The sequence below is a fragment of the Gallus gallus genome, chromosome 3 (genome assembly GCF_016699485.2).
Source record: "Gallus gallus isolate bGalGal1 chromosome 3, bGalGal1.mat.broiler.GRCg7b, whole genome shotgun sequence".
In the NCBI taxonomy this organism is placed as follows: Eukaryota; Metazoa; Chordata; class Aves; order Galliformes; family Phasianidae; genus Gallus; species Gallus gallus.
The window spans coordinates 28,147,311-28,171,817 of NC_052534.1; the positions used below are offsets into that span (position 1 = coordinate 28,147,311).

Below are 24,507 nucleotides of genomic sequence, written 5' to 3' on the forward strand. Positions count from 1 at the left end.
CTATATTTGCCTCAACTCACTCCTTAGATCCAGCAGGCCACATGCAAAGATGACATTTTAAGTACAAAGGATACAAGTTGCTCACTGAGTATAAGTCTAAGAACTGATCTGTACAACGAGAACTACTGATGTCAATGGGATTACTTGCATGGTCCAGATATTCACCAATGTTACAACTGCACACTCCAGACAGAGACATCACACTGCACTCTTATTCAGATTCAGTAATCACATTGATCCTTATAAATAAAACTATCAGGATCTATATCCCCATAGCATCTTAGTCAGCCCCGTCACTGCTTTCAGTCTACCCTGCATTTCATTCTTGAGATTCCTGATTATAGCAACCTTAAGCTCCTTGTTACTTGCTGGTATACTGTAAGATATATATATATATATATATATATATATATATACATACATACACACACATACATATACAAAAGCACCATTCTCTACATTTTTACAAAGTCAGTCTGCAGCTTTGTCTGTAAAGATGTAGATCAACTGCAATAAAAATACGTACCATTAGTCATAAACATATACCTTATCACCTTCACAAGCAGCACATAGCAGTAGCAACACTAACAATCCCAACAGCTTCATACTTCTGGAGACCATCACAACTTTATTCTTCATTTTAATTTGACACTTGAAAAAACTCGACAAGATATAAGGCAAATTATCTTACAACTAAACTAGAGCATCCTCATCTGATCTGTAGTTACCACATGCTCAGAAATAACTACCAACAAACTTATCCCTACTCAGTGAATTATGATTCTCCTTTTCTAAGGTCAGTGATCTCAGCCAGGCTAATAGCTAACACCTGAGATAAGGCATACACCAACAAGAAATCCAGAATATAACATACGGGGAAGAAAAATAAAAACAAATGAAAACCCAGATAGCATCCAATCATCAAATCCAATGGATCTTCCCTACCTACAACATACCCCATTGATTCACTTTCATTGCTGTGCCTTAACTAGCAAAGTCTTAGACAATTAAAGTGTTGTGCAACTGCATGACTTCCTACCTGAAATAAGTTTGGTTAGATGCTAGGCAAATGCAAAAAGTTCTGGCAGTGCCAGCACAGTCTGAAAACAGACAAGGATATTCAGTTAACTCCTTCTAAGTGATCTTGCCTTGTATGGGCTGAGACTCAAATCTCAGTGGGCATGAAGATGCCAATCACTCCATCTGTAACAGTATCACCCTAAAGCAATATTGTCCTGCAGCAGATACTTTGACTTCCACTTAACCTCTTCCTCATGCCAGTCGTTGTAATACAGATGAAAGCAAAATCACATATAAATATTGTATTTCTCCCACCAGTGAATTCACATGTGTTTTCACATTTGATGTTAACCAATAACAGAAGAAGAGAGACTTTTTTTTAACCTAGTATAGTGTCAAGGACTGTAAAATGATGATTACACTGCATAGAGGTGGTGGAACAAAAACAACCAGAATATTAGGCTTTTCCTCTATATTGAGGATAGCTGGCCAATAACCATTATTTTTCAGACAAGGCAAGGAATGGGGAGCCAGGGCAGAGTCCAAGTAGACTGGAGGAACGAATAGCTCTGCTAAACCAAGCACAGATTTTGCAGCAGCCCTGAAAACATATTTCACTTAACAGCACATTCTAGCAAACAACCCTTAACAGGCCAGTGCCTTGATTTGAGATCACTTCTTGTCTCATTATTGATTTTCCCACAGTTTGATGAGAACAAAACTGGATTTCTTCATGTGTTACCATTACTCGGGTTAAGACTACAGGTTTCCAGCCTCTTCTGTCAACTCAATAAGTTCTCAACTTTTCCCTTCAAGGTATCTCAAACACAAAAGAAAGAGCACCATACTCTGGGGCACCACCTTGAAGTGGCTTACAAACAATTCAGTGCAGAAGCCTAAGTGCTCTCAATGACTAAGACGACTAAGGACCTAACATCTCAGAACAGCCAAGCTCACATGCACCACAGACTAGGCATACAAGGACTGTAGCACACAGAACCAGGCATGAGTTGAGGTCTGCTGGTGATCCTGTAAAAGGGAAGAGGAACAAAACCTCAGCTCTGTCTACTAAGTACACAGAAAAAAAAAAGCAGGGCACTCACAAAATAGTGTATAATACTCAAAGTTGTGTGACTTACTAAGCTTTGCACAGTTCTTTGCAAACCTCAATCAAGAAGTACTACACAAGCAAAGAAAACAATTTATGATTGTTTCCTGCACTGTAGGAGCAATCTTGAGTCAGTCTGCTCAAAAGCATGATGCTGTTGAGAAGAATATTCCAAAAAATGTTGCCCACAAAATCCCAGCTCTTTTCTCTCTACCAGTGCAGAATAACTTGGACAACCTGACAGGAATGAAAACATAAGTTGAGAATAATTTTCAGAATATCAGCTCAGTCTTGAAACATCCACAACATCAATGATTTTACTTACTATAATTGGATGAAAAGAGGGTGATATTGTCATATGAAGGCTGACTTCTCAAACTCAGCTCCAGTCATGCTTACTAATACAATCTCCTTCCCAGGGAGCTGGAACAAAGCTTGTGGCTGTGCCAGGAGATGTGCCACAGCTCAGGGCTTAGTGTCTTACCTTTCTCATCTTTATTAACACAATGCCATTTATTAAACCTCTTTAAGATGAAAACAAATAGATTATTCTTGTTACATCAATTATACTTTCCCTAATGAAGCCACAGAGCGCAGCTGTCAGAAAACCTTTTCTTTACAAAGCTCATACAACAGCTTTATATTGGAGTTTCTTTTTCTTAGACTTTTTTTTTTCTTTTTCTCCATTCTGTTCTCCATTCTATGTGAGTAGTGCCACTTGTAGAGCTGATTGTTAGAGCATAAATGACTTTCATAATACATACTGCTCCTGAATTTCCAGTCTCTTCCAGATGAGAATATACATGTACATCCATTTTTCTACTTTCTGGAGCTCATTTTTGTAAAACTGATACATCTTAGTAAACCTGTTTCATGTGACAGTCTCACTGAGTCCACTACAAGGAATGCAATCTTACTCATGTGCTCAGGTCTTATAAAAAGAACTACCTAAGTTATTGGTGCTACAATGTCCTTTACTCAACAGTGTTGTTCAGGAGGTGGGAAGGTATGAGACAGGCATACAGATATTATATTCTACAGCATCTCATTTACCTTGCTTTTGGCACTCTGCAGCCACATAAAAGTGATCAGAATTGCTGCCTGACATTAGGTGAAAGTGTGGGATGGTGTATCAAACACACCATCTTGGTAGCAATGTTGGTGGGGGGAATAAGCAAATGAAAGGAGAGTTTTGTTTACTCCATCTACTGCGCACCCACCTATATGGAAGAAGGGAAGAAAACAGTCTGCATCCCCCAAAATGCTGCTAAACATTGCCTGTTTCACCAGCTACTTGAATAAGAACAATTTGCTGCGCAAGACAACCACACCTGTAAGCCTCCAAGCATCCCTGGAGAATGTGCTTCTGTAGATGTCCTCACCTTGGAGTCCTGAACACATGCAAAGAGTGACACGTGGGCACAGCCATGAGAGAGGTGTGATGTGTGCCTCACTGAAAATGCCATTCCTCTGTCAAAAGCAGTGTGAGCTGAAGGCTTTGTCAAGCTTCAGCTGCTTTGAAAATCTACCTACAAACATTTCAAGTCATTCAGTTTGCACAGCTCCCACTGACTTTTCATAATACAGTTGTTCTTCTTCCTTGTTGGCCTCTAAATTAGTTAGATGAATATTTGGCTTCCTCAGCATTCAGTACCCAATTTCTCTTTTTCAGAAAAACGAAGGTGGCTGACTTTTGTAAGAGATGCTTTGTAATTTTTCATCATCTAACTATTAGACAGTGACTCTAATTTTCGCCATATTTTCTGTTTCCTTTTGATTAATCCTGACATCTCCATTAAATTTCATGGAATCATTCACATAACATTGCCTCCATTTTGTCTTTCCTCTCTCTACCTCTACTTCTCCCTCTAAGACAAAGCTTTATGTCACAGTAGGATCAAAAGACCTGCAGCTAACAAAATAAATAAATAAATAAATAAGAGTATGAATCTCAGTGACTCAAAAGCTTTGCAGGGCTCAAGACAAAGGCCGTACAAATTCAAATCTCTCTTTCAAGCAAAGCACCTGATCACTTTGTTCCCTTGCTTTGCTACTGATCCCAAATAACACAAAATCCTCCCATTTAAAATTTTCCAAGAAACAAAGCATGGTTTGCTATCACTTTTTTCCAGTAACAATGTGCCTTTGCAGGACTGTGAAAAGACTGCTGCCCTGTCCTGAGCAGAGCATAACATAGGCAGAAATAAACCAGATGATTACTCACAATTCTCATCATTTTGGTTTTCTTTATGCTCATATATTTTGGCAACTAAGCCAAAGAGTGACATCAGCTTGTTTCTGAAATATTTCATTTTTATTTAAACCTAAGAGACTATCCTGAGCTAAAATGTGTGTATTCTCATCCCACTTTATAATCCTTGCATTTGTTTTTAAAATAAAATCAAGTGTTGAGATACATATTGATATAAAGCATTTATGTAATTGTATATGATTGTAAATATGCATTAATTGATAATATATTAATTATCCTATTTTGAATACAGTTGCTATACCATCGTTGGAGCTTCTCAGCATTCATACATGTCTTCCACCGTTATATTATATGGGGCCATGGTCAAAGTTAAGCAGCAGGGAAGAAACTCGCCTGTGCAGAAGCCCTGCATTACCAACTCCTCAGTTGTCTCACACCGTTTGTAGAGGAATAGTGTGTTACTTACGAGTTACCGAGCCCAAAAGGGAGGATGCTTTACTGTTCACAAGTCACACTGAAGATAAGTTTAAAGCAAGTCACATGCAAAAATAAAACCAAGTGTACAGACACATTGTTACACATCTCAAATTTACAGAGGTCTTCCACTCAGATTAATTCCCTCCTTTGTCTCTGTATGTCCTTGATAGGAAACTTAATCAGGAACTACTTTATATTATGATTACACAGGCCCTTCAGAACACCACTGATCCAGACTCATGCTGAAAAGCAGGACATAACTGCTACCCACTGATGCAACCTCCTCCCTTCACCGAGCCACATGCAAAACTATGATGAGTAATGGATTCAGGCAAAAAAAGAAACGGACCTGTGAAATAAATCAGTGGGCACTTTCCATCTGAAGCTGTTCCCTACTCTTATCACCATGGAGCCACACAGTGATGACTGAAGCACAAGAGAAAAGGTGACAACTATCTAACACTGGCAGTTGAAGATGAGTATGAAGGCAAGAATGAAACTTTCGGAGCAGGGCTAGATTAACATGGTCAAGGAAACTACTGCTTTATCTTCCTTCCAAGTACTGATTATCTTGGGTTCCTCTAGGGCTCTAACAAGCTATGAGCTCCTTGTGATGTGATTTTTATTTCCAACCCTGGAAAGTATGTATAAATCTGACGGTGACGTGTCTGTCATGCTCTGATTTCGCAAAGGACTAACATTTATTTACGGTCCATATAAACATTAAATTAATAAATTCAATCCGTGTTCACAGCAAACAATGTTAATGTGAAAATGAATAATATCACTGCGAACTGAAAAGTCAAAACGTGCTTTTTAAAATGTTGAAATAAACTAGGTTGGCATTTAGAGGTGAAAATAATTAAGCTGTAAAAAGGACTAAGGGAAATATTTTTGCTTTACTTTAAATAGACTCTAATTTTTTTAATGATGATTGAATCTTACCAGTCAGAGCCAAACACATGTTTTCAGCGTCTCCAAATGAATCTTGCCAAGTTACTATTTATCCAAAACAAGTTTGAAAATGTGAAGTATTTCCCTTTTCATCTACCAAGCTAATGTCATTTTCCTTTTTCTGATACAGCAACAAGTAAGAGAGAGGGTATAAAGTACCTCACATTGCTTGACAACACTCTGTCCCAGAAAATTGCTATTGCCTTGACATCAGCTTTTGTCCAGCTGTCTCTGAGCTGCTCTGGAGATCTTTAATCAAAGCACACAGTAACTCTGTGCGTAAATAATACAGTCATTTTGATATGAAGTGAGACAAGCAAAAAAAAAATCAAAGACCTGCCTAATATTAAACAAAGAAACAACCACCACCTGTGAGAACCATGGGCAGGATTGAAAGAATCAGATTCATGAGCTTCATGTATTAACACCAGAAGAAGCTGAAAGTCTGTGTGAAAATGCTGGTGCTCATTAGGATGATCAGCTTTACAAATCCTTTTCTAGCAGCATCTTTCTCTGATCGTTCCAGTTTTCTCTTTGCCCAGAACGCTGCATAAGAGGCCTCCATGCACAATTAGCAACAGTTAGGCCTATTACTACAAAACTGTGGAAAACATTGTTTTATTAATTGCAAATATTACCATCTTCACACTCACATTCAGATGATGAAAGCAACATTATCCCTCTTTACCAGGCATTCAGTAAGCAGGAACTGAAGTGGTGCTTTTTATAGCTAGTCTGGTGCTCTCTGCATTGCTCTAATGCAGCACCTGAGTCATTTTGCTTTGCAAAGACTTACAGCTATTGGCAGCTGCTAAGCTCTACATAGAAATTTCAGCCATGGGAAGGTCATCTGAGGAACTCTGAAGTTAAGGTGCTTGTCTGAACATACATATTTCTCACTGCCTTTCCATAGACTTTGGATTCTCTGGGGATGTTCTTTGTGGGGGATAGGCTTCATACCTGAAAAAAGTCTAACAGTGAGTGGAAAATACAGACAAATAAATAAGGGATAATCTCCTAAAAGAGTAACATTAGAATACGATGAGTGGGATGCAGGTTCAAGCCAACAGTTGGGCTGGTAGGAGATGTGTGTTTGCCTATCTGGAATTACATGCACCCAATCTGCTGCTGACTACTGTATGTACAAACCCAGTAAGCATTGTCTAAGTGCTCATGGCTGCTTTGGTTTATTAAAGTTGCTCCTCCACCAAGGTTCACAGTGACTATGAGTTCCCAGGAGAAGCAAGGCCCACACATAATAAATAAAAACGCTTTATATTTGCATTCATATATCATCTCTGTCATTCATAGCACAGCATTTCTGAAGTGCATTATTGACATTATCAAACAAAACCTACACTTTCTCTAAATGTTATGTCATTACCAGCATTTCAATAGAGCTGTGGGAAAACAATTACAGGCTTTGGCTAGCTGTGAATATCCTTAATTGGATCTGCAGTTGGTTTATTCTTTTGGTAAGAGACAAAAAAGCGAAGTTTGGGAACTGAAAAGTAACTGTGATGCATCTAGGAGTCACTACAAGAATTCATTTTATTTGCCCATTAGGAAAGCAAGCTGTGAAGTTATCTTTTGGGACAAGAATAGAAGAATGTGCTTCTCTTAAATTTTGGCAGATAATTAACAAGAAGGAAAAGTTTGTTCACAACAAATACCAAGGAAGTGTCTAGTCCAATCTTTTGTTATGATGTAGCACTAAGACCGCCCTCTGCCAACTAAGATCTAAAACCAGGTATCCACATCTGTGTTGCTCTGAACTCTTACAGGTATATTCCACCTACAATCCACCCATATGTTTGTGATTCTTTTTATGAAGGTCTCCTGTAATTACCTAAGAACAAACTAAACATGCACAGCTGAGAAACTGCATTTGGGAAACCAACGAGGATATAAAACCACATAAACTAGCTCAGAAAAAATGAATTTTGAAAAAAATAAAAATAGTTATTGCAAAAGTAATTAGCTGAAACAAACAAGGTGCCAAAGAAAACAGACTTAAATGAGCTGTAGCCATAATAGAACATGTAGAGCTGGAATTGCTGAAATGTGCCAAGACTTGTCTGAATAAAGATAGCAATAAGAGGACAAAACCTCTGTGCTTAGCTAATAAATCAAAGGGAAACACAATTCCCAGACACATGCATAAAACACTGTATCTGCTGGAGAAATAATGTCGTATGAGAAATGTGCCACTGAATATATTAAGCAGAGGGGAGACAATTCTGCAGACAAACAAGTGGCAAATAGCCAGTCAGCTCCCAATTAGAGATATTGACTTTGGCAAAGTGTACAGCACAAAAGGGAAAGGAGTAAATAAAACAGCACAGCTCTTAGGAAGAAAAACAACTGCATTACCATCCAGAGATTATCAGGGAATAGGTGATGGCAAGAGATTGCTTTGGTTTGGGATGTCACTATTAGATCTACGATCAGAAACCCAGCTGCGTGATGACAGGGCACAGAAAGCAGGCACATTATTCTTTGATTATTATAAGGCCCAAAGGGATAAATTTAATCATGAGAAGGATTTCCATGATCTGCAGATGGACACCATACATCTGAATACACTCTCTGTTCAGACAAACGAGAGCAAATGCCCAGGCTTTCACAATTTAACTTAGAGACAGAATGTTTTGGACAGTTTGAAGCAGAGGGAGGGAGAGAGAAAGAGCGCAGTGACAGAGACAGTGGGCACAGACTTAAATACAGGAAATTTAATCTTTTCTTATGGTGAGAACTGGGATAGAGCTATTTTTCTTCCTAGTAGCAGGCATGGTGCTGTGTTTTGCATTTAGGATGAGAATAATATTGATATTACAGGGACGTTTTAGTTGTTGCTGGGCAGTACTTAAACTAAGCCAGGGACCTTTCTGCTCCTCATGCTGCCCTGTCAGTAAGAAGGCTGGGGGGTGCAAAAAAGCCAGGAAGAGACACAATCAGGACAGTCAACTCCAACTGTCCAAAGGGATATTCTATGCCATATGGTGTCAAACTCAGCAATAAAACCAGGGACAGTTGCCTTGAGTGGCTGCTGCTGCTTGATGACTGGCCAAGCATAAGTCAGGAATGGTGAGCAACTGCACTGTCCATCACTGGTTTTGATTATTCTTTCTGTTCATTGTTTTTCTTATTTTTAATGTCTTTCTCCTTTAACTCTCCGTATCTTAACTCATGAGTGCTTACACTTTTGTTTTCAATTTTCTTCCCCATACCACTGTGAGGGGAAAGGCTGTGTGGTGTTTAGCAGCCTGTCAGGTTAAACCACAACAGAGGATGAACAAGCATTGGTGCAGATTGCCCAAAAGGTTTCTGAAGTCTCCACCTCTGGAGTGCCTGATTTAGCAACCCGTCTCTGAAATTTTTTGTCTTTTTTTTTTTTTCCCCCCAGGAATTTAGACACTGTAGATACTGTGTGGACACTGTAAATGTGACCAGAGCTATTCCATTTTGGTAAAGATGCTCTAAATTATGTAAAAAGTAAGGTCCCGGTACTGACACTAATTCAAATGGATAATCACAGCATAAATTAATGTTCAAATGTTCAAGAATAATAAAGATTTCTTCTCTTCCCAAGTGCAATGTAAACGAAGCTTGTCCAGTTTAAAGTTGGCTTCTTACCTGTTCCTTGTACAGATGCATTTACAGTTGTACACATGCAGAATATTCAGCTTTGTCATTTTTAAATAAGACATTTCTCATTCTCTCTCTCTCTCTCTTCATCCAGAACCCCTAAGTTATTCGTGGAAAAGATTTAAACATTGCTGCTTCAGGTCTGCTGGAGCAGTAGTCATTCAGAGCTTTCTATATCCAAATCTGTAACACTTTCATTCATTCAAATTTCTTAAAGGGTAGGACATGATTTATTAGAATGAGACAGCTCCTCAGCAATAGAGAGGATGATATTAAGATAAAACGAGAAACCATATTCATCTACTAGAGACAAAACAAAAGGCAGCCAATAGCAAAATAACTACTTAGATCATGGTAAGACATTTGTCTCCTATAGCATTCAATGTACAGTGCCTTTATTTCCACTTAAAAGGCAGCTAATCAGGAGGGCATACAAAGGTGAAATGGGGAATGTCACAGAAGGCATGAGAAACTGGGAAGAGAATACAGGGTTCAAATCAGTGGCTAACGCTGTCTTTTTCAATTAGTTTGTCAACTGAGCATCCCTACCATCAACAGTTGAACAACTCTCAGACACGATGTTAGGTAACCGATTGCCTTGCAAAGAGCATCATCTCAGCCTGGGTCAGGCTGCTCTCTACTCAGAGTCCATTTGGGATGTGGAATTTCAGCATAAAGCTACTGATACTACTAAAGTGTTTCGCTCGGTTAAGGATGAGAAGATAACTTTCTCATCTGCATGCAAAGAGTTCATTGCATGTGATATGAAATAGCTTTGGCATGCAAATCAGCCTAAGGATGATGAGAATATTTACATGTACACATGCAGACACAGTAGCATCTGCATGCAATATTTTTTTTATGTGATACTGAGAAAGATTTGTCACTATAACACTTTTGTATATGCATCTTTACAGCATTAATAATAAAAATAGTCACTTCATTTGTACAGACAACACGCTTAATACAGCATAAGAAAATGTCCCTGTCTTAGAGAACACAGAAAAATAAGACATATTAGAAGATCAGTACTGGAAGGGCTTATTTTCCCATCTTCTTGCTCAACTATGTTTGGAGTCTCTTGCCCTAGGCTTTATCAAAAGAAAAAGATTGAAGAACAGTTTTCACAGGCAAAATCTGAAGTTCCAGCATCTAAACAGAACTAGATATATTTCACTAAAAATTGCCACGGCTTCATTCATCAAGGACTTGCTTTCACACGCAGCAGCTGGACAAGCACATCATACATTCTTTTCACTTCAAAAATCCCCAGTGTCACAGCTTGGCAGCCAGATAAACCCCTGATCTACTCCCGCAGGCAGCTATCTCTTAGAGCCATCTTGCTGTTAACGATGACCTTCTCTTAGGCTAGGAAAAAATGAAGAACCCTCTGCAATTTGTTTCCTGCTCCCTAAGGCTGTTTTTCTTCCATTAATGTTTCTGTGTCCTACCTGCAATTAAATCATCCTGCCCTCTAAAGCCACCTACTAGGGGTGAAATTACTATCAACAGAGCAGCCTTTGTGATCTGAAAAGGGCTAGTTATTTAACACATCTTTATCCAAATCTGTCATGCTCCTCTGGCATTGAGGGGGTCAGAGGTAAACAAGAAGCTGGGAAAGATTACAGCCAGGATGGCTGACCTGGCCTGACCAAAGGAATATGCCATACCATATAGCATCATGCTCAGCAATAACAATGGGGTAAAGAAGGAGAGGGGAGAATGTTTAAAGTGATGACATTTGTCATCCAAAGTAATCATTACACACAACAAACCCTGTTTTCTGGAAATGACTGAACATCTATCTGTCTGTCAATGGGAAAAAGTAAATGAATTCTTTGTTTTGCTTGGGCAGCTGGCTTTTGCTTTACCTAGTCTTTGAGTCAACCCACTAGTTCTCACAATTTTACCTTCCCAGTTCTCACTCCCATCCCATCTGGGGAGAGCGAGCAAGCAGCTGTATGGTACTGAGTCAACTGGCTGGTTGAGCCACAACAAACACAGACTCTCCATGGCTCACTGTGGGACTTTGTTTTTTCTGAGCTACAGGGGGCTACAGGCAACGAGCCTCCTGGAAGTATCAGTATGTCATTGCTTATGTCTGCAAATTCTTATAAACTACACCTATCTACCTAACTAAATAGGCCCTCCTCACACAAATACCTAAATTACTTCCTTGTTGTTGTGTGTCTTACAATTACAGTTTCCTGGAAAGATAAACAACTACTGGGTGCTACAACTGGCTCTAAGAAGGTCAGAAGTGGACCAGTAATGGAGTCACACAAGATCACAAAGGAAATCTTTTGCCAAGCAAAATACAGTCTGGCCACCAAGATAACGTTACTGTTATCAATTACTTGATTGATCTGCAGATATTTTCCAATTAAATTTGGCAGACATTTACAGATGGAATTCCAAAGTACACAAGAGTTTTCAGCAGAACACGTTTTCTATTTATGTAAGTTCAGTGAATTTTAAAACTACATGGCAACTTGCAGATGGTGAATTTAAAGTAAAAGCTAATAAATATATCCTGCATTTTTGTTTTGCTGACTTAAAAGCAAGTTTGAGTAGTCCTGTTGACAATCACACAGTGGGACTGATGATGCAGCAAAATGAATTTGACAGCAACACTTTTGCGATGCAGAAGGCAGAGAGAAGCCAGATTTTGGTTTAATTTCTGTGTAAATACATACCTAGTGACCTGAGAGAAAAAGAAAGAACTAGAAAAAAAAAGGTATATTCAAGTGGCAGAAGTTGTGGTAAGCCATAGCCCACCCAAAACCTTTAAAATCAGGAGCACAGAAGTTCCTTTCCCAACTGCAGTTGGTGATCTGGCAGAGCACCAAAGCCCTGTTTTGTTACTTTTGATTTTCAGCATGTAAGTCAACAACCAGCTGCGGTCTTAAGAGAAGGAGGGGCCAGGAAGACTAGCAACAAGTGTTTTGAAATGAAATCTATATGCATGGCTGTAAAGGATCAGGGACAGAGATGAGAATGATCCCTAAGAGAAGAGCTGACATGCAGAGGGAGAAAGTTCCCAGCTGTACAGTGAAAGAAGAGAATTCAGCAGATGTGAGGAGAGAGTAAAAGGATTGAATTAACTGAGACCAGCATAGCCTGATGCGCTATTACAAAACTTCCAGACTTTACACTGAGAAAGACATCATACAAACAGAGCAGAGGTTTTATGACCAGATTCACAAGGAAGCAAAAAAGAGTTAAGAGCAGAAATAGAATCGTGAGCTGTAAATCAGATTTTGTCATGAATTGGTGACTTAGTTAGTAAGGACTTAGGGCCTTATGTTGTCTCAAACTGGATAAGCAACCAAATGTTTGTTGCCATGTAGATAACTGTGCTGACATTCTTGCTGTCTGAAATAATGCGTAGTTCTCCAGTCATATGCATGTAAAAGTTTTGTGTATGCAAACTAGATTGAACTATCAAACCCCTAACGCTTTGTACAGTTGTAACTTGTCATTTCTCTGTACATTTTAGACTTCCTTTTTTTTCCCCTTTTTGAAACACTGTAGAAATCACAAAGTGATTTTCTATTTCAAAGTTCACCTTGTTAAAGGGCTGCATTGATCCCCCCAGAGAGGGAAAGAGCAGATTGAACAAGAGCACACAGAAAAGAGAAAATTCAATACAAATCCAGCCCTCAGCACTGCTTGGAGACATGCAAACTGTCATACTGACATTTCTGACATGCTTGTGAGGACATTTAACTTTTTCTTCTTTCAGAAGTTGTCATCATAGCAAAAATACTTTTTTTTTTTGGCTTTTATTAAACTCTCCAGGCCTCATTCTCACACTGAGGTCAATGACAGCTTGGCATACCCTACAGAAAGAAGGGTGGGACCGTTCCTCTCCTGTGGCTCTGGAGCAGCAGATGCAGAGCCATTAATGGCCTCCGCTCATTTCGTCTCAGAGGCGGAAAGGTGGTAAAGTGCTCCCTCTCAGGAATTTCTGTTTGCCTGAGAGCCCCCAAATCACCGCTAACAGAAACCCAAAAATCTGCATAGATTTCCAAAGTTTGGAGGGGAAAAAAAAAGAAAACCATCCTCAATTGCTAGCTCTGCAAAACTGGTAGGGGTCTTCAATTCTCATTGATTTGAATAATTTAGCTTAAACTTCATAACTCAGAATGCTTCCTGGAATTACACATAGCATGTTTAAGTAGGAGTTGTGAAGAGAGCTAATAATGAAAAGGATTTAAATCTGTCAAGCTTGAGAGGGAGAAACCTTTAACTGCTCTGCAAATGCTGGCAAGCAGATCATCTGTGTGCACTAGTGGAGAAACTGATCCTGATAACACTGGAATAATCTTGATGTCATATTCTGCTTAAACAGGTCAGTGTTGAGGTAAAATGATGTACAGCAATTAGAATCCCAAGCTCCCTCCCTCCCTCCAGGAAACAACTGTCAAAGTTTAGCTTTAGCTTGCATTAGTTGGAGTTTTCCCCTCTTTTTTTCCAGCTACAAAGTGCCAACTTTCCTTCCTGGACAGTTGCTTTTAATTAGGCACAGGATGTTTGTGCATTTCTTTGAGCAAGATCTTGATGCTGAGAGAACTGGGTTGCTGCACAAGCAGTCCTTGTCTCAGCTTCCCACTAGTCACCTGGCAGTTCAGCAGGGAGATAAGCAGAGCTTTTCCAATCACTAGCAGACTTGCACTTCAGAGATGCTCTCATGTATTGCTTTTCTTTTTCCTTTCTTCACCCAGAAATAAAGTATATACTTGGCAAATATGGATTACTGACCTGAGTCAGGTGACAGCAGTTTTAATTAACCCTTGTTATATTGACTATGTTAGAAGATCAGGGAGAGAAAATTCAGTTCATTCTCACCTGTATCTTTTGTGCCACATCTTTAAAACAGTAGCAAGCAAGATTTGTGCTGAAGAGCAAGTCCTCTGCCAAGCAGAAAAATTCTCTGCCAAGACTCGTAGTGATCTGCATCTCTTCTTAGAAAAATCTCTCACTATCTGTGGATGTAATTGTGAAGATACATTTTTTATTTCATTTTCAAGAGTTTGGGATGACTGGGATTAGAAAGCAAGTGAAGCTGCCCCCATAATTCACATGTTAAAAATCAACAATGAATATTCTTTTACTCCGCTTAATGGTTGCTATTTTAGAGGATCATGTATGAAACAGGACTCTGGCTCTTAATCCATTCACTAAGAAAGAGCTGTTTATAGTCTGACATATGGATGCTGGATTTCACAGTTCACTCTGTCACAGTTTTCCCTGTGCGTCAATGGTCAAATCACTTAGCTTCCGAATGTCTCAGATCAGTCAATCAAGATAAATAATGTTCTGCTTTTCTTACAGTACTGCAGTAAGAAAGATTCAAGTGACTAAATGCACTAACACTTTCATCCTTCGGGTCTTGAGACTAATATGTACAAAAAGATTCAGAGTTTTTAAAGATACAGGAACAAGGAAGAGTCATTTCTGCTGCTTGTGCAGTGAATTAAGGAAAATATTGGACTCCAGGGTTGTCATTCCTGCATGCCCTCCTTCATTATGTGTCTTTTCAGACTTTCCTTCTAGATTATGATTCTGGTGTCCACCTCAGCATGGTACACTATTTCAGTCTGATTTCACAGACCCAGAAATGCGCAGAAAGAATGTAAATTGAGCCTTCTGCCCAGTCTCTTGCTAGGACTATTCTATCTATGCAGTTTTTATCTGCAAGAGCAAAAACAAAGACCCCAGAATTGCAGGATATTTCAGGGCTGCCTGTTCTGCTCTTCACATGGCCACTGCTGAAATTCACCTCTATCAGAACCTCCATGCTTCTTGATCTTCAGGCTTCCAAAAATCCCAGAAAAACAGTCATAATCCTCATGTTTTGCCCAAAGCAAAGAAAACAAACACAGGAATTAGCTGGGAGCATCCCATAGCTGCTCCACTGAAGGCATGTTAGGCTCTATCATTCCTCTTATTTAGTTAATCCTTACTTTTCCTGAAGTAAGGCCCGGTAAAGCTTATCTAGAAGAGAAGACTATTTCATGAGTCCAACTTCAGAAGGGAAAAATAATTTAATAAATTTATCTTCACTGAATTCCTTGATTTAATTTCAAGATAGTACTGTATGAAATTCTCTGATCAGCTGTCCTCAACCTCAGGAAGCTTTAGTTTATCATACCTCATAACTATACTTTTGCCCAGAAATCAAATAATCTTACTTTGTTCTAAAGACAAAGGTTCAGATGATAACCAATAAATGAAATGATATGCATTCCATTTTCTCTACAAGCAAACAAACCAAAAACAACTTTTTTTTTTGATGGTCAGATAATGAGTTGAAGTCTTTTGTTATGAGTTTATTTCAGATTTCAATTTGAATGGGAGAATCTAGCATTGAAAGATCTAAAGTAAACATCATTTCAATTCCACTCTCCTGCTTTCTATTTACCCATGATGCACAAATAGTTAAATATTAAAAATTCTGACTTACTCTGTCTCAAGAAGATAAAACGTTGTCAGATTATAAGGCTGAGAACCTGATTCTATAATGGGCTTTCTCTCTTCCACTTCAAAATACAAAACTAATACTTGTGCAATAACTCCTAATAAAAAAGGAAGAATTAAAATAAAAATACCTAGTTTCCTCTGCACTTGATTAGTTTACAAACAAATCTAAAAAATATGCTTTTGAGTAGGCTACCAAGAGAAGTTATAAACAAGACCCAGGAGATGGTTGATGCCATTCCTTTTACCAGCAAAAATCTGCAGCAATTGTCAAATCATTCGAATTCCCACATGTAACACAGCTCCACGTGTCTGCTGGTATTTTAAGTGTTTCTTGGACACTGGAATTCCCAAAATCTTCATAACTGATATAACAGCTTAAAACTCTGTGGCAGAGAATAAACCTGAAGCGCGATGTGTATATATACCACTAACCCTATTTATATCTCTTCTAGGCATATGAGTAATCCAGATGAATCAGTGAGATTATGACTGTTTTTAAAGTTAAATGTGTATTAAACTACTCACGGAATCAGGATCTATGAAAACAGATCATAATTGCTATGGTTTTCTTGGTTAAAAAAAAACAGGAAAAGTAGTCAGAAAACTGGGGAATTCAAAAGAGACATCAGCCAGGAACTCTGTTTCAGTTGCTGCAGCCTTCAGGTAGAACTCAGTAACACAAGAGACGATGCACTAACCTTCCCAGAAAGATAGCTAGCAATAATGATAAGATAAAAATACCCCAAAACATTACTGAAACAATGAATTTTCATTCCCTTCTCCAGAGTGAAATAGGAAATTGATTATTAATAATTTTAATTAAAACAACTTATTTGGCATTTTAAAAATGAATGTATTTAATTAACTGAAGAAAAATATTATTTTGATTTTATTTTCATAGAAGGTGCATTTCCAAACCTGAGTTTCTGTTGCTATCCAACACACAGTAAAAGTTCAAGATACAGTATAAGACCTTTTATGACACATTCATCAGCTACTTCATCAAAAAGTAGTTTTAAAGAGAAACACAATAAACTGTTCTTTGTGAACATACCAGATGAAACAAAATACAATGTAAATATATTATACACACAGTGTATGAGATGATTATATACAACTATATAACTTTTATAATGATAATCAATTGACTTTTCTGATGAAGTCAAGCCCTCAGCTGTCTTTATATTCACAATCTCTCTCTGCCATGGTAGACAGAAAGTAAAGGACAGGTATTAGTAATCATTTCTTAAAAAGATATATCTTTCTGTCATGGGTCAAACACTTCCTTGATACTTTCATCCACATTTCCTTGTGCCATCACTTATCTTATAGTCCATCTCCAGCATCAGTCTCTTCAGTTTGACTAGCAGGATGCTATGGACAGTATATAGAAAGCCATGCTCAATGACATACACATTCAAACTGCATGAACTTCTTTCCCTTCATCCACAATATCAGTCATTGGATCAGAGAAAGCAATCAGGCTCGCTGGGCACAACTTGTCCCTAGGAAAACTGTGCTAACTTCCTCCAGATAACCTTCTTGTACTTGCCATGCTCAGAAACAGCTTCCATCAGGACTATATCAACCTCCAAAAAAATCATAGAGCCTGAAGGGAGGCTGATTGGCCCACAGCCCAGATTGGTATTACTAATTTTTTTTCAAGATGAGAAAGATCTCATGTACACTGTTGATAAAGTTTTCAAATTCATGTATCAGTGGAACTTATTTTCATTCTCCACTAACACAAGATTTGATGTTATGTTTAAGATAGCAACTATAATACTTCTTTCCTAATACCAGTACTCGATATTGAAACAAACTAAACTTTCAGTTAAATTTCTCAAAGAACAAATGTAATTTCTTGTGGTATGTTTATTATTGCTTGGAGCAAAGTAGGAAAAAGAAGCAACTCAATATGGCTCAGTACTGTATAAAAAGTGATATTCTCCATAACATCAGGTTTTTAAAGCGTTCTTTGACCAACAGCACAGCTCACACACTTTATGCCTGGGATACTTCTACAGGCATGACATTCATTGATGTGCATCAGAGGGTTCATACACACTGAAATAGGAAACTCTGTAAGGAAGTTTGACAGGGAAACGTAGTTTGGACATCAGCAGTTCTAATTATTAGCATGCAGCACTGTGGAACCTCCATCCCTTGATGGATTTTAACAAATACAGTTAATCAAATGCCTCTCTGGAATGGTGGGTACACTCAAATCATAATACTGACCTTGAATTAAGGTTCAGAATTAGGTGACCTATTGAATCCCCCCACCAAATGAACCTTGCTTTATCATCAGGACTGATACATGAAATTCAGCAAAAAAAAATTAAGTGAATGACATGACATCAGATTTACAAAAATGACTCGCTTCCATTTCAGCTAGTAAAACAATGCCTTAACTTCATGCTGATAAATTATGTTTCAGATAAGATGTAAAACCTAGTTCCAAGATTCATAAAGTTAGCAATTTCCTAAGAGCAGCGTTGCCATCTTTCAGATGACTAAATGAACTTCTTCCCTTACTGAGTCCCAGTTTCTGTCACTTGCAGTTTATTTGTCATATGCAGCTACAGTTGCATATTCTATTCTTAATCCTTTTCAGTCACATGCTGTTGGCTCTCTCAAGCAACTTCTGTCTTTCAGAAAGCCACAAGGTAGTTGTTCAATTGACTTCAATTTGAGGGGATGAAGTGACTCTTGTACACTGCTGTTAGAGCTCTCCAGGATGAAATGAACTTCATGAACAAGGTAACATTATTCTACAAGCAAAGAAGACAGAGGACCACAATGCTAGCAAAGGAATAAGTGGCCTCCAAAATCTGATAAACTTTGTGCTAATCATGCATTGAGACACGTACTTAAGGTACAAATCAGGCATGCTCACACCACATCAAAATGAATTAGCATGAAGTTTTCTGGACACTATAAGAGTTCAGTTAGGTCTTAGAGCAAGACGTTTTATTTATAGACTGAACTTCACTATAGACCAGTCAGTGTGTCAGTGGTATCAGAGGTGGGGTTTGTAACAGCAAAATGTACTTCTGACTCTCCTTGGGTTTTAATACTCATTGACTTGGACAGGTAATCAATTGCTGCATCTCTAAAGGCCCATAGATATTGACTTTGGTCTCCAAAAGACTTTATAAAGAGTCATTTGGGGGATACTTTCCCTTCAAATTGAATTGTGGACCATTAAATCTCTTTAGAAAAATAGTGGAACAAATACTAGATGTCAATGCTCCTTTTGCATTTTTAAATAGAACACAGATTTGCGTGGCCCAAGATGAGGTTCCTAGAAAGATTCTAGGTTTTTCTTTTTCTCTGGCAGATTCTTTTAATCATTATAGATTTTATTTCCCCTACAGACAAACTGCATTAGCTGTACAATACTCACTGCGCTTCTCCCACTAGACTATAATATAGGTACCTTGTCAGCACATAGCATAGATCAGCTGTGCAGTTTCTGGAGAGAACTGAGAAGTTATCTCTTGGTTTCTTGCCTAAACATTTAATAAAGGACCTTGTGATTGAAGGAGTTGGTGCTAATTTTAAAAAGTAGCCTTCTGTTGCACGTTATCTATTCTGCATCTGTAGAGAAGATTAGATCCATCTTCTCTATGCTGAAAAATGAATGATACTAACAGAATCCTCCAGGTTAATAAATTTAATGACTCAACTTGTTTGACAGTTACTGAGAGAGTTCACTTCTTGCCATTTTGTTAGATCACTCCTAAACTATCAAAGTTGGATACTATCTCAATAGCAAACTAGTACTGCATCCAGGTGTGGAGTCCTCAGTATAAAAGAGACAGAAACCTGTTGGAGTGTGTCCAGAGGAGAACCACAAAAATGGTTCAAGGGTTGGAACACGTCTGAGGACAGGCTGAGAGGGCTGGGGCTGTTCAGCCTGGAGAAGAAAAGGCTCTGGGGAGACCTGATAGCAGCCTTTCACTATCTAAAGGAGAGCTACAAGAAAGAAGAGGATACACTCTTTAGCAGAGTCTGTTGCGATAGGACAAGGGAAAATGGTTTCAACCTAAAAGATGAGATTTAGATTGGATATAAGGAAGAAGTTTACAATAAGGGTAGTGAAGCAATGAAACAGGTTGTCCAGGGAGGTGGCAGATGCCCTACCCCTGAAGACATTTGAGTTCAGGCCAGACGGGGCTCTGAGCAACATGATAAAGCTGTAGGTGTCCCTGTTCATTGCAGGGGAGTTGAATCGTGTGACTTTTAAGAGTTCCTGCCAACTCACGTGATTCTATGATTCAGTGATACCAGGTAGCAGGCTGTACAATTAACAAATGTACAGTTAGCAGAGTGGCTAACTGCAGCCAGGCTCCTCCCCTTCCAGAGAGGCAAGGGAATTGCTTTCACCTGTGTTCCCAGGGCTGACTCTGTCCTTGACTCAGGTGATCAATCAGTGGTTCAGGCTGTGACTCAACAGTTCTCATACACAGGCACACATATACACATACAAACACACACAGACTCCTTATTAAAAAAAGTAGTAGTAAGTGTTCAGAAAGAAGAACATAGTAATGCATCAGTGTAGTCTGAAATAAACTTTCTGTGGCTCATTAACAGTTCTAAGGGGAACATTCTAGTTTGTTATAGCATGCAACATATGAATGATATATAAATATTTTAGCTTAAGTGTAGCCTTAGTCCACCCACAACCCCACACCACCCTTCAGCTGCCACTCTGTGCCAAAGTCCTGGAGCAAGCCAGTATTTGTGAAGTTGAGCACGCAGGCCCCCTGCACCATGAGTCAGGCAGGACTGAGAAAGCCAAGCATAGGTCAATGCCACGTTGTCAGACAAATCAGAGCATAACCATCTAGCTCATAATTCACTCTAGTCCTCCTAGCTTCTTTGAGCCCAGTTGCAAAGCACAACAATGCTTCCTCATTATCAGATGCGTAACTCCCTGCACGTTCTGAGGTTATACTGGCCTCAAACAGAGGCTAATAGCAAAGAGAGCCCCTGTTTTGCAGAGCAGACAGTCTGTCCATACCCCTGAGAGACTAAAAAAAAAACCAACATAGATAAAGAAGTGTACAGACAGGTAGGAAGACAGACAAACAGAAAGATAGTCTGGCCTGAATCAGTATCTATCAGCCTAAGTGCTTAGAGCCCACCTTAGAACATAGCTCCATAGATATTAACCCAAATATATTTCCAAAGCTAATTGCAACAATCATGAAGATCAATGCAATGGAATGGTGATGCAGGAAGCATAATGACAAAGCAACAAGAGGGATAGAAAGGGTATTTTGCAAAGAAAAAAAGGAAAAGTACTCACCCATCTCTGAAGATGCAGACTCAGAGGGAAACACCACAAGAGAGAAATCTCCAGAAAGAGATCCTTCCAGAGTAGCAGTCAGCCATTAAATGAGGTATAAGAGAGGTGCAGCCAGGCTCCACCCCTTCTGGTTGCACAGATGAATTGCTTTCACCTGTGATCCCAGGGCTGACCCGTCCTTTCCCCAGGTGCTCAATCAGTGGTTCAGGCCATGACTCAGAAGTTACCATACAGTAATAAACAAAGTTTGCCCTGACTTCACTACAGAGTGTGAAGGATCCATGTAACACATGTAAGAAAAATGAAAATAAAACCTGCCAGAAAAGAGCCCCCTCACCCTCAGTTTCCTGTGAGGAAGGATTGTTTCCTCATCCATGTCATCTGTCTCACACTGAACCTCCTCTCCCAAGCTGATCTCACTGTCACAGCCTCAGAAAGTGACATGTTTCTAGAGGGATCCACGGAATACCATGCACCAGACTTGAGATCTTTATGAGCTTCCTAAACTCCAAAGGGAGAAAGCCTCTTTTAGAAAACCAGCAGAGCATAGAGCCCCTTTCAATCCATGAATAAGATTTGTAATGCTACAGTGATGATAGACAATGAAAATGAAAAGTTTAAATATTACACTAGCTCCAAAAAATACATCTAAGGAGATATGCACTGAATAATATATGTGTTCCTGTCAACAAGAAATATAGCAAGTGTTTAAACATATCGTCACTCTTATTACCATGCTGTATGTCTCTCTGGTGTTTTTAATCTAATGGTACAGAATTTTCTTGTATTTGTGCTTCTGTAACCCTACTTCACAGGTATTCCTAATCTTGGGTGTTATGCTGGTTTTGATTAGCTGTTCTGCACACTAATTTCCCAGTGTGTCCAGGGCGATTTATGATCTCAGCGCCTGAAATAATTTCTTGTTGCTCCTGTCTTGTTTTGTGCCCCTCTCATCTCTGTGTGCACTCTGTACTCATTCTTTCCCTTCACAGCCCAGGGTACCTTTCCTTTTCCCCAGCTGCCCCATTAACTTTCTCACACCTAAGATTTGCTAAAAATTTCACCGTATGAATCTCTGCCTATTCAGATTTGCAGTGTCTCCCATGAAGCTGCAGAATCGAAGCAATTCAAAGCACAACTAAGGGAAGGAGAGCATACAGTTCAGTTCCCTTTGCTGCATCTGCAAGAAACAAAATGATTTGATGCCACACCGTGATGGGAAATCCAGGCTGGATGCAAGAAGCAGCAGCAGCAGCCTGAAAAGTGTTTAAATGTACCTCTTTATTCAGGCAACATCAAAGGCTTTGTGCGTCTTTCTACTTCCTTCCACACCCTCAGAGCTGCTCACTTGTGCGCACTGTTTGTTCATTAACATCTAATCAAGGCATACATCTACTGCAGCTTTACATCAGCACTGCGTTCCCCCACACTAAAACTGCCTCGGGCTTTCTGTCTTCTCTTTGTATTCGTTTCCGGTGCACTAAGAGCAAAAGAAGCTGTTTCATGCTGATTGGCAAACAGTGGGAAAACAAACTCTGGGTTTTGAGGAGGATGAAAGCACAGAATGTGCTTCTCAGCCAAAAACGATCTCTCCTTGGGGATGTGCCCCACAGAGGCAGGGGGGTTCTTTTAATTAAAGGAGTAATGTATAGAAAAGAGTACCATGTAGAGACCACTGCCAAGATAGATACTACGTAAAAACACTTTTTGTTTAATTTTTTCCTTTTTTATTACCATGGGAAGCAATTGCATTATATCATTTTACCTCATATATTCATCTGTTTATTTCTAACCCATTTCTGCACATCCAAAGGCTAACCCAATGCCACAGATTAATATCCAAATGAAGATAGTTTCCTAACCAGCTTTCATACTATCCCTCAGAGCACATTACTTATGGAGATCACCAATAACGTGTACAGAGATGTTTCAGAAAGCCGTGGTAACTGGTAATCCCAATTTCCTTCTTCGTTTTCATCTTAAAGAGCATATTCAGATTTGTTTCTGACAGGTCTGAGAAATTAAAATGGAGGAAGCAATTCCACCATATGCTGTCAAAACTAGCCTTGCCCACTCTTGCTTCCTGCCCGTGGACATGTTACTCCTCCCAGTTAGAAAATACAGAAATACAGAAGGATCCTGGGTATTTTTCCATCATCCCTAAATACTCCATTGCTTAGACAGAGGACTTCTTGCCCAATTAATGTAACATGCAAATTTGGAAGATGCTAAAATGCTAAGTTCCAAACCAGGAGCAAGATGTATAAACCAAAGGATTTGATAATAAAGATGCACGCAGAGTTCAGCCATGGCTTTGTCAGAAGTAACCACAGCTATATGGAATATAAAAATATTCCACTCTAGCATTTGAGCACAGAAATATCTACCATAAAGGTGGACTGCATTTAGTAGGGCAGCGCTGCCTGCCAACTGCCAGCAAGAAACAACTGCCACATGGTCCAGTGCTCTACCTCAGACAACATTACATTTATAGGTAAAATTAACTAGATTGTGGCTGTTTGTTGCTTATGTTCTATGAGTTAGCGATGCTCCAGAAAGACTTGCTGCATAATTGCTTAATGTGGAGCTGTGGAGGTGAAGCAGAGAGAGATGTGACCACATCTATCATTTTCTGAGAAAACCTCATGTATTTTTTTGTATCTGTTTGAAAGAGAAAAACAGGCTTTGTCCCAGCTGTGAGAAATGGAATTGGAATATCTGGAGGTCAATAGTTTTGTTTTGCTTTTATTTGACAATTTGATCATAATTATTTTTATTTTGCTCTCAGATTCCCTTCGAATTCCCTCTGATAAAAGCATAAAATATCTGTTGTACGCACATCTCAAAATTATTTGAATGACTTAAATATTGACATGAAAACTAAGTGAAAAAGTTTCATGGTGGTTTTTTCCTCTCTTCCTCCACATTGTAGGCCAAAAATCTCAGACAAATAATTTCTTCTTGGAAGCTTTATCTTATTTAAAGAGTATTAAGACATCTCTTATAAAGTTGTTGAGACTTGAGTTAAAAACTGCCAGTGACAGAAAAAACATAATAACTAGAGGGAAATTGTTCCACTGATTAATTACACTCTGAATTAACCTTAGTTTAGTTTCCAGCTCCGGAATCTCATGGATCCATCTTTCCAACAGAAATATTTCCCACTATCACCTCTTAATTTTCTGTTTTGTGTGCTAAACATACTACATTTTCTTTCTTTCTTCACAGAAAAAAATATTTTCCTACTGTTCTTTTCTGAATCCTGTTTCATCATTCATCAGT

The 24,507-nt window shown here is 38.9% G+C and overlaps 1 long non-coding RNA gene across 3 annotated transcripts in view; it reads right to left on the minus strand.

Annotated features, from left to right (window-relative positions):
- The window catches only part of LOC107052917, a 105,094-nt gene extending 83,764 nt beyond the window's left edge, over positions 1-21,330 (minus strand). For all 3 annotated transcript variants that reach the window (XR_005858609.2, XR_005858610.2, XR_001465731.4), the window contains exon 1: positions 21,226-21,330. This is a non-coding gene — a long non-coding RNA (uncharacterized LOC107052917). The remainder of the gene's footprint in view (positions 1-21,225) is intronic.
- Between the last annotated feature and the right edge of the window lie 3,177 nt (positions 21,331-24,507).